This window comes from Sinocyclocheilus grahami, unplaced genomic scaffold (genome assembly GCF_001515645.1).
Source record: "Sinocyclocheilus grahami isolate Dianchi unplaced genomic scaffold, SAMN03320097.WGS_v1.1 scaffold804.1, whole genome shotgun sequence".
Classification (NCBI taxonomy): Eukaryota; Metazoa; Chordata; class Actinopteri; order Cypriniformes; family Cyprinidae; genus Sinocyclocheilus; species Sinocyclocheilus grahami.
Genome location: NW_015505983.1, coordinates 406090 through 418096, shown reverse-complemented (window position 1 = coordinate 418096; position 12007 = coordinate 406090).

Here is a 12007-nt window from a genome sequence, read left to right as displayed (position 1 = left end):
TCATGGATTCAATATCTTGTTGAGCCAGCTCTGTCTAGGACTTCTTGGTTGGTAAATTTGTCCTGCTAGCGGATCTTCATGATTGACCGCAGGGAGCGATGGTGGAACTGCTCCAGCTCTTTGATGTGTCTCCGGTAGAGCGTCCATGTTTCGCAGAAGTGAGGTGAGGACCGCTGCTCTGTATACTTTGAGCTTGGTGGAGAGGCGAATGTTGTTGTGTTGTAGAACTTTGAAGTGCAGTCTCCCAAGAGCTTGACTGGCCTTTCGGACTCTGGTATTGATCTCCTGGTCCAGGGATCCATCGCTGGAGATTGTGCTGCCCAGGTACTTGAAGGTGGTAACATTTGAGAGCTGGGTGCCATCGATGGTGGTGCATGGCTGTTCTGCTGCTCTCCCTGATGCAGGCTGGTATAGAACTTCTGTCTTGCTGAGGCTGATGGTTAAGCCAAACAGCTTTGTTGCGATGGAGAATCTGTCTACAATGATCTGTAGATGGTTCTCTTGATGCGCCATAAAAGCACAGTCGTCTACAAAGAGAACTTCTGTGAAGAGCCTCTCCAGTGTCTTTGTTTTGGCGGCCAGGCGGCAGAGGTCGAACAGTGAGCCGTCGAGACAGTACCTGATGTACACACCCAGGTTCATGTCTCTCACAGCATGTAGCAGCACTTGGGTGAACAGGTTAAAGAGCACCGGAGCAAGGATGCCCTGTTTGTCCTTGACGAGCGTGGCGCCGTCTGCAGAAAGTAAGGGAGCAGAACCAGATTTTGAGGGACCATAGACTGCCTTGAGAGAGCCAAAGAACTGCCTGCCATTGTTTATGTTGGCGTAGTGTTGTATTTCTTCCGCCGCCTGGGCTTGGAGGGACTTTAACCTCTTCTTTTTGGATGTAGACCCTGGGTCTTTCCACCACTCCATGAATGCGTTGTTCTTCATGCCCAGCAGGTCTCCAATGACACTTTCATTCTCATCGAACCAGTCCTGATGAGTGTGTTCCTTGGGGCCTAGCACCTCCTTGGCTGTCTCCGTCACTACATCCCTGAACTGGTTCCATTTCTCAGTTGGGTTTCCAGTTATTAGTCCATTGGCAGACAGCTTCTCATCCAACGTGGACTGAAACTTGTGAAGGTAGGAAGGATCTTGGTGTCTGACGATGTTAAATGCAGAGCATATGACCTTAGCATGCCTTGGGTGATGAGGGACGATGTGCAGCTGGAGTGTCGCTCGGACAAGCCTGTGGTCGGTCCAGCATTCTGCTCCCCTCATGGCCCTGGTGACAAGGACATCTCGGTTGTCCGTCTGGCACACAATGATGTAGTCTATCATGTGCCACTGCTTTGATCTGGGGTATATCCAATTTGTCTTGTACTTGTTCGCCATCCTGAATATAGTGTTCGTGATAAGTAGCTCAAACTCTGCACATTTGCTGAGCAGAAGTAAACCATTGCTGTTTCTCTTTCCCACTCCATGCTTCCCGAGCACTCCTTCCCACCTGGTGTGATCTTGGCCTAAGCGAGCATTGAGGTCTCCTAACAGGATCAACTTGTCGCTTGCTGGTACCGAGTGCAGAACGGAACTGAGGTCAGCGTAAAAATACTCAATTGTCTTCTCTGTGCTGGTTAGTGTGGGGGCGTAAAGAAACCTGTGCGTGAGGTAGATTAAAGTGGAAGAGCCTGTGCACAGAGACAGTCCCACTCTCACGGCATCAGAAGCCTTGGTCCATTGGCACGAAGAGTCGTTATTCAGCTGCATTGGATGGCCGTGCTTTCTTCCATGCTCTGACACGTCCTTTGCACTCCACAGTGAATTACTGCTCTACCTTCCTGACTGTTGAAACTTACTGGTGCTTTCTTCCGCTCAGTCTACCGAGAGCAGTCTTCACATGCTGGGTGAACAAAGCCCTAAATCACTGAGGATCTGTGACCCGACGGCTACCCTCAACCTGATTCAGCCTGGAAGCCATTGCCCAGGGTGTGGCCGCTGCACATGCTACAGCTACTGGGAGCCATAGGTGAGGGCTGGGTGACCGTTGGAGACCAAAGGTGAGCGAGCTGCCCTATGACAGGGCACGACATGCCCCCCCACCAGAGGTGCTACCCCTCCCCATACACCCCAACCACCCCCAGCTGTAGCCAATCAGGAGACCAACCTCACAATTCTGCAGAGGTGGAATTTTGTCCACTGTTGTAGAGAGATGCTTCCAATGTTGTGCTGTGTCACAAGTAGGGATATGAGTACGGTTCACTGGAATGGAGTAGGCAGGGGGCAGGTTGAGGACAACGGAGGAGCTGTACATTCTTACTTTGAGACCTGACACCCTTTTACTCAGCATGACAACATCCTTTGCGGACATGGTTGTCAACTCACAGGACAGGAGTCAGCTTGTAACTTGTTGCTCAGCTCTCGTCGACAAACAAAGTATCACTCTGGGTGTCAAGCAGAGCATAAACAAGTTTTTCAGAGCCTGGATTCCTCTCGGTTGACACCCACACTGGCACGATCTTTGAAGTATTGGTGGATGGCTCATTATTCTCTACTTTGTGAGACGTAGAAGTAGTTGTCTCTGTTTCACCTTGTTTTGAAACTGGTGCAGAGTTGACTTTCTTTGTATAGTTTTCATCATGTGGACACGTTGGATGTCTACCTCTACAGGTGTCACAGGACAGACGGTGATGGCAGTCTTTTGCACTGTGGCCTGGTTTCATGCAACCATAGCAGATGTGTTATCCTTCACATATTTCTGTATCTCTTCTAATGATTTTGCCACAAATTAAGGACAGTTGTGAATCTTATGCTTGCTGTCTTTGCAGAAGAAACACATTTTGGAATTCCCTTTAGTGGGCTTTTGTTCGTTTTCGCCATTTTGTTTATTTTCAGTTTGAATGAGAAAGACGTTAGCCCTGTTCCTTTTACTGTCCTTAAGGTTCTGTTTTTCCAAAGTGGGGTCAGAGGCACGAAGAGCGCTGAAGGAGGTGACAGGATTACAAGTAATCTCTGCTTCCATTGACACGAAGGTCACAAAATCTATAAACTTTTGGAAAGTCATGAGTTTCAATCAGAGCATGTGAGCAGAGCGGAGTGGTAATATTTCCTTAAGAGCGCAGAGCTCCTTTCTGCGAGTCTTACAATTTATAACAAATACATAGGTTCATAAAAGTGTATAAAATAAAGTACTTGAACTCTGGAAAGATATTAAAACCACCCTTTTTTATTGTATAGTACTGGTGGCCATTGAGTTACCATGGCAACCGGGAACACACAAGCTGCTAGAGAGGACGGCGTCTGACATTTCTCTGTTTCTCATCAGTTATATCAAAAAAGTTCAACAACTGCGTCAGATTGGTTAAGTAACATTACCCACAGTCTACTTTAAGTACTTTTTGTTCATATTTATACTTCTGTAATTATGGTATCTTTCCTTAATTATCTGAAATGTCTGCTAGCAAATGTTATGCTAACCTAGCATATCTGTTTATAATGATGCTGAGCACGGAACGTCCAGAATGCTTTCATTCATTTTTTGCTGTATTTTACGACATTTAAATTAGTTTGGGCAAATGAGGACATAAATTAGGTTAAACTACTGCATGTCCGCCCATAGAAAATAATTATAAAAAATTACCAACTGATTACCAGCACACAACTACTGATCCACAACATTGCCATGACGTCGCAGTTACTACCTGGCAACGTCACAAAGTTACGTCGTAGCGACAAAACTGGGAATTTCACTTTTCCGGTTGCCACGACTTTGGTCACCAGTGCTGCGTCTTAACGTGTCTACTTACACTACGCCCTTAAAGTATGTACTCTTTTGGTGAAGAAAAAGTACACACTTTTGAGTGTGTAGTAGAAGAGTAGGCAAGCTTTGGGACATACCATCACATCACACAACTGAAATAATGACACAGACCCGGTTACACCATCTCATCCGCCGCAGATACTGAATCAGGACAGCGCATTTGTCTGAGGCACTTTTTTACTTCAACGGTGACTGACAGAAGAATTCATTTTTCTGAGGCGAGTCTTACAATTTATAACAAATACATAGGTTCATAAAAGTGTATAAAATAAAGTACTTGAACTCTGGAAAGATATTAAAACCACCCTTTTTTATTGTATAGTACTGGTGGCCATTGAGTTACCATGGCAACCGGGAACACACAAGCTGCTAGAGAGGACGGCGTCTGACATTTCTCTGTTTCTCATCAGTTATATCAAAAAAGTTCAACAACTGCGTCAGATTGGTTAAGTAACATTACCCACAGTCTACTTTAAGTACTTTTTGTTCATATTTATACTTCTGTAATTATGGTATCTTTCCTTAATTATCTGAAATGTCTGCTAGCAAATGTTATGCTAACCTAGCATATCTGTTTATAATGATGCTGAGCACGGAACGTCCAGAATGCTTTCATTCATTTTTTGCTGTATTTTTTGCTGTATTTTACGACATTTAAATTAGTTTGGGCAAATGAGGACATAAATTAGGTTAAACTACTGCATGTCCGCCCATAGAAAATAATTATAAAAAATTACCAACTGATTACCAGCACACAACTACTGATCCACAACATTGCCATGACGTCGCAGTTACTACCTGGCAACGTCACAAAGTTACGTCGTAGCGACAAAACTGGGAATTTCACTTTTCCGGTTGCCACGACTTTGGTCACCAGTGCTGCGTCTTAACGTGTCTACTTACACTACGCCCTTAAAGTATGTACTCTTTTGGTGAAGAAAAAGTACACACTTTTGAGTGTGTAGTAGAAGAGTAGGCAAGCTTTGGGACATACCATCACATCACACAACTGCGTCTTTAAAGGGGTCATATGATGCGATTTCAAGTTTTCCTTTCTCTTTGGAGTGTTACAAGCTCTTGGTGCATAAAGAAGATCTGTAAAGTTGCAAAGACTAAAGTCTCAAATCCAAAGAGATATTCTTTATAAAAGTTAAGTCAACCACGCCTACCTAAAATGCCTCGTTCTAACACGCCCTCACATATCTACGTCACTATGTGGAAATATTAGCATAATGCCGCCCAAATGTGCACGCAAAGAAAGAAGGTGTGGTTTCAGGAACAGCAGTAGTATTGATGCAGCCATTAAAGTGTGCACGGATCCACACTTCAAAAATCGACCTGAAATAGTAGACCATCCGGGGACTTTTGGCATACTCTTTTCAACATGCTGTGCTTTGGGACACACTTATTCTAATCTCACATACTATTTATGCCGAGTTCACACTGCACGATTTTCAAAGACGTTGCATCACTGTTGGTTTCACACTGAACGACTATCTGGGGTAGCATTCAGTTGTTGCTGTGTTCACACTGCACGATGGAACGACGACAGGAGGTTACATACTGCAAGACTTTACAATGGGAAGAATTGCTGGCAACTCTGTCTGGTGCAGGGTTGCCAGGTTTTCGCTACAAAACCCGCCCAATTACTACTCAAAACTAGCCTGAAAATAGCCCAGTTGCTTTCGAGGGGGTCCCCCAGTAAAAATCAGGTTTGGGGGGTTGTCCTGGTACAATTCACATTCCAGGGCCTAAATATCCCATTATTGGGGTCGCTTCAACCTGCTGACATAAAAAACAACCTGCGGCAATCGCGGATTTGGCAATACTGGTCCGTTGAGTGTGTAGTAGAAGAGTAGGCAAGCTTTGGGACATACCATCACATCACACAACTGCGTCTTTAAAGGGGTCATATGATGCGATTTCAAGTTTTCCTTTCTCTTTGGAGTGTTACAAGCTCTTGGTGCATAAAGAAGATCTGTAAAGTTGCAAAGACTAAAGTCTCGAATCCAAAGAGATATTCTTTATAAAAGTTAAGTCAACCACGCCTACCTAAAATGCCTCGTTCTAACACGCCCTCACATATCTACGTCACTATGTGGAAATATTAGCATAATGCCGCCCAAATGTGCACGCAAAGAAAGAAGGTGTGGTTTCAGGAACAGCAGTAGTATTGATGCAGCCATTAAAGTGTGCACGGATCCACACTTCAAAAATCGACCTGAAATAGTAGACCATCCGGGGACTTTTGGCATACTCTTTTCAACATGCTGTGCTTTGGGACACACTTATTCTAATCTCACATACTATTTATGCCGAGTTCACACTGCACGATTTTCAAAGACGTTGCATCACTGTTGGTTTCACACTGAACGACTATCTGGGGTAGCATTCAGTTGTTGCTGTGTTCACACTGCACGATGGAACGACGACAGGAGGTTACACACTGCATGACTTTACAATAGGAAGAATTGCCGGCAGCTCTGTCTGGTGCAGGGTTGCCAGGTTTTCGCTACAAAACCCGCCCAATTACTACTCAAAACTAGCCTGAAAATAGCCCAGTTGCTTTCGAGGGGGTCCCCCAGTAAAAATCAGGTTTGGGGGGTTGTCCTGGTACAATTCACATTCCAGGGCCTAAATATCCCATTATTGGGGTCGCTTCAACCTGCTGACATAAAAAACAACCTGCGGCAATCGCGGATTTGGCAATACTGGTCCGCAAACTACATTTCATATAACTCCTCCCCGAACTTTCCGCTGCCCTGTATCTTGGTCTCTCATTGACTGTAGGTCATCGCCGATGTGTTTTTCAGTCAGAACTCATTTCACACAGCGTGATTGTGAATGGCCGACAGCTCCAGATATTTAGCATGCCAAATATTTCACGGGCGTCGGCGATTCTCTCAGATCGCGTCTTTGATCATTCAAACTGCGTGATTGTCACTCGCGTTAACGAGCACCGATTTGCCTCCGATTTCGGGCATTTGTCGGCGATTTCGCAAAACCTGTCGGCGAGTGAAAAATCGGCCTAAAATCGTGCAGTGTGAACTCGGCATTAGGATGGACAGTATGAACATTGAGATGCAGGGCAGATTATGTCACGGTTACGTATTTTTGTTAGCTGGGTTCCTGCAAATTATAAATAAATGTCCATAACAAACCAATAAACTAATAGATACACAGTTGTAATCTGATTGGCCTACATCATAAATAGTGTGACAATAAATCACATTTTTAGTATAAAGGCTTATGTAAGAACCTTGCCTTACTGTACTGTAGTAAGCCTGAATAATGTGAATTATTTTAACACTGACGGTAACTATATTTAATGCAGATAAAGCACCTACGAAAAAATGAGTTTTAAACAATTGTCAAACTTCTTTCAAAGTGCTACCTATATCATATATGACCTATTTTGATTTTATAAATCACACCCATCTCCTTTTAGAGTGCAATGTGAACTAAATGAAATACCTGCGTTAACAATGAATTAATTTTGGTACAACTGATGCTATCAAATTAGAGAGAAAAACATATAAAATTACCAAATAAAGACCTGATTTGCTGTAAACAATCTATCTGGAGTGCAAACCAAGAGAAACTATAACATTGACGAGGCAAACTTTGTTCTGCTTAAGACAGAAACAATGAATCACACACTCTCTGAATAACAATATCAGCAAATGAAATGGTCATCACTGATATTCGAAACTCGCATATATGCTAACGAACTGCTAAATGTTAGTTAATAGCTTCAGAGGAGATCGCTAAAATAAACACTTCATAGTTTTTCAAAGTTTACCACACAGCATGAAATTAAAACGGTACCTTGTGCCCTTCATCAGCCAGGAGCTAAGAGATAGAGAGAAACCTTTTAAACGTATATTTGTACGGCGTGTACCCAAAATGTAATCTTTAATCTCTGGTAACGTTAATCAGAATGAGGCTTCACGTAGAAAGTTCGCCAATGTACACATACAGCGCCATTCCATGACCACACTGCCCTCTATGGACGGAGGTAAAGGTGTCAGTGATTGAGGGATTTAATGGTCATTTACATTCAGTGTCACGTGATCTTTCAGAAATCATTCTAATATGCTGATTTGCTCACGAAACCTTATTATTAATGTTGAAAACAGTTGTGCTGATTTATATTTTTGTGGAAACATTTCTGTCATAACCCATCTCTTTCCCCTCTCCGCTCAGTGGTCTGTCTGTGATTTCACAGGTTCTCTGCAGATCTCAGATTCACTTTCGCATATACAGGTGCATCTCAATAAATTAGAATGTCGTGGAAAAGTTCATTTATTTCAGTAATTCAACTCAAATTGTGAAACTCGTGTATTAAATAAATTCAGTGCACACAGACTGAAGTAGTTTAAGTCTTTGGTTCTTTTAATTGTGATGATTTTGGCTCACATTTAACAAAAACCCACCAATTCCCATAACAAACCTATAAATTAATTAATGCACATTTGCAATCTAATTGGCCCACACAATAAACAGTGTGACAATAAATCACATTTTTAGTATACAGGCTAATTTAATAACCTTGCCTTACTGTAGTAAGCCTGAACATTTAATGCAGATAAAGCACCTACCAAAAATGAGTTTTTAACAACTGACAAACTTCTTAATTAATTAATGAAATCTCAATTTAGAGAGAAAAACTAAACATATAGAATGACCAAATAAAGACCTGATTTGCTGTAAACAATCTATCTGGAGTGCAAACCAAGAGAAACTATAACATTGACGAGGCAAACTTTGTTCTGCTTAAGACAGAAACAATGAATCACACACTCTCTGAATAACAATATCAGCAAATGAAATGGTCATCACTGATATTCGAAACTCGCATATATGCTAACGAACTGCTAAATGTTAGTTAATAGCTTCAGAGGAGATCGCTAAAATAAACACTTCATAGTTTTTCAAAGTTTACCACACAGCATGAAATTAAAACGGTACCTTGTGCCCTTCATCAGCCAGGAGCTAAGAGATAGAGAGAAACCTTTTAAACGTATATTTGTACGGCGTGTACCCAAAATGTAATCTTTAATCTCTGGTAACGTTAATCAGAATGAGGCTTCACGTAGAAAGTTCGCCAATGTACACATACAGCGCCATTCCATGACCACACTGCCCTCTATGGACGGAGGTAAAGGTGTCAGTGATTGAGGGAATGAACTTTTCCACTACATTCTAATTTATTGAGATGCACCTGTAGCTGCTCCGAGTGAAAGCATGAATATAACAGCAGTTATGGAATCTTTTTATCTAATAATATCTCTGAGTGTCTGAATTTAAATTATACTGCAATACGATCAGGTGCAGTGGCCAAAAAGACGTAATGAGGTTCTTGAAAAGTAAAATTACATTTCGAGTTTACAAGACGCCTCATGTCTAGATGTGAAAAAATGTCTTACTCCAGTTTTAAAGTCATGGACAGTGGTAGTAATTGATGAGAAAATCTGTCACTTTAGGCTGGTGGCCTAAAGGTTACAGATCTTCATTTAACAAACCAGGTTTAACCCCAAAGTAGAAGTTACACTCTTAAAAATAAAGGTGCTAAAATGGTTCTTCACAGCGATGCCATAGAAGAACCACTTTTGGTTCCACAAAGAACCAGTCAGTCATAGGTTCTTTAAAGAACCATATCCTTCTTACCTTTTTATAATCTAAAGAACCTTATTTTGCCACAAAGAACCTTTTGTGAAACAGAAAGGTTCCTTATGGACCCATTTAGACAAAAAGGTTCTTCAATGGCATCGTGAAGCACCTTTATTTTTAAGAGTGTACCCAGAATTTAAGAGATACTGATCACAATCCTGCTCTCTTTTTACAGGAAACTTGCAGGAGGCATGTGCCGTCAGTTAAGGTACTGTAAATCACTTTGGATAAAATCAAATGCTAAATAAACAACTAAATTGGGCCTAATCATTTATAGGCCCACTTTTTATTCTTCATTCCTGTAAGCAAGTCAAGAGCCACTAGAGGGCAAAGTCTGTCTATGTAACAGTCATGTAAGTAGAAAATCCAGCCTAACCTCCTTTTCTTGATCACCCCATCATTTCACACATCTTTTGGAACAGTACTCTAAAATACTACTATTTCTGAAAAATATAATATGCATACTACAGTATGCAACCAGAGTACAATATGTAATTGTCTAAATGATCCACTGCATTTGACAAAATATATGGTACATAGCGATGCACACTGCATTAAAAGTCTAAGAATTCAACAAGCTCGACTTGACCTTTCATTTAAAGGGTGATGAATGAACCGAATGAAACAATTACAGCTGTTCTTGTTTTTTTCTTCTTTCTGACTTTAAATAATAACTGGATACCACTACAGTGCACTGAAGCATACTACTATTTATACTACTATATTTAGCACTGCATACATACTGCTGAACTTACTAACTTTAAAAAGTTAGTAAGCAATAAGGAGTGTATGTATGGTATGTAGTATGCAAGTATCCCATTCGAAATATAGCCAGAGATTCAGTAATCAGATTTAAAGGAATAATTCACCCATCATTTACTCAAATTTATCAAACAGTTGTTGGTCGCCACTGACTTCCATAGTATGGAAAAAATTGCTATAGAAGTCAATGGGGAGAAACTGTCTTGTTACCAACATTCTTTCAAATATCTTCTTTTGTGTTCAGCAAATGAAAGAAACTCATACAGGTTTGGAACAACTCGAGGGTGAGTAAATGATGACAAAATTTAAATTTTTGGGTGAACTATCCCTTTAAAAAGGGCTGAGCAGACATAAAGTGTTTAATTTATGCAGAAAATCTTTTTTTTTTCACAATTGTACTTTCAGGATGAAACTTGTAGAGGATTTTGTAAGATGAGAACAAAAGTGGTGTATAGCGACAATAAATGAGTTTATAAAAGACTAATAAATCACATCCACCAATTGTCAGTAGTAATATTCCAGCTGCTACCTTCAAATTCAGAATGCAACCAGAAAGGAAAAGAGAAGGGTCTTACACAGGGCATCTTGAGCTTTTATTATATGGCCCAGCAGTGTGAGAACTTACACTGCACAACGAAACAACAACATCCAATTTTGTCAATTAATTAGATAGCAGAAAACCATATTATAGGAAAACCATAAGAACTCTCAGAAACAGCATCAGTGTGGGATGTGCAGGTGTGTTCTTGAACTGATATTGCTTTTGTTCCAAATATGTCATACTTTTAATCTGTGGGTGGCCAGGTCTTATCCACATCTATTTCTGTGTCTTATTAGGGCAAGGAAAGAAGCACCTCTCTGAGACATCTGTCACCGCTGTCAAAAACACAAGAGCAAAGACACAGAGTTCCTGCCTTTATTAACACCTGTGGAAAACACACTGCTCAACCGATGCTCTTCTCCGACCAAACATCTTACAAATCAGCCACCTTTCACTCTATCCTTCCTCAGAGTTGCATTTTACGCTCTCTCTCTCTCTGTGTCTTCCTCTTTGTCTCTCTCTCTGTTGCTTAACGTCCTTGCTGGGTCATTGCACCTCTATTGGAATCAGTTACATGAGAGCTCTGGTATTTGCTGACTATCGTCTGGCGGGATATTGGAGTCAATGACCCTGCAGATTCGCCAGAGGTCATCAGGAAAACCCGATGCTTTTTTGTGTTTAAAAGGGCCAAAATACAATGAAGCTGGTTAGGATATTGATAATCATATAGTGTAGAGTAAAACCACTGGCAGCTCATCCATCACAGATATCCTCAGGGTTGCAAATATATTCATCGTTTATTAAAATAATTATATATAATTGATAATTAGTGGACTTTGATGGAGATCCGCTTTCCTTGCCTTTGGCCACTCTTATTTTGATAAGTTTTCATAAGTAGTGCTAAAATACATTATAGGCCTGCTGGCAAATTCAGTCGGGGATTCATGAGTGTAGACCAGGGTTGATGTTAATGAGTCCAGCTGAGTTTGACAGATCCCCGCTGTCTGGCACTCCAGCATACTTAAAGCAGGAATAATAATAATATGTATACAAAATAATTCATTGTGGTGAACCCATTCATGGCATCCTAAAATAGTTCAGGAAGCAGGTTAAAATGAGTGTGTTTGATATATAGTTGTTTGTCTGACTATGCATTATGGTTGCTTTAAGAAGCAGACAACCCCATATGGCATTTATATATTCAGTTTATATTTGTTGTAAACAGTGAAGCT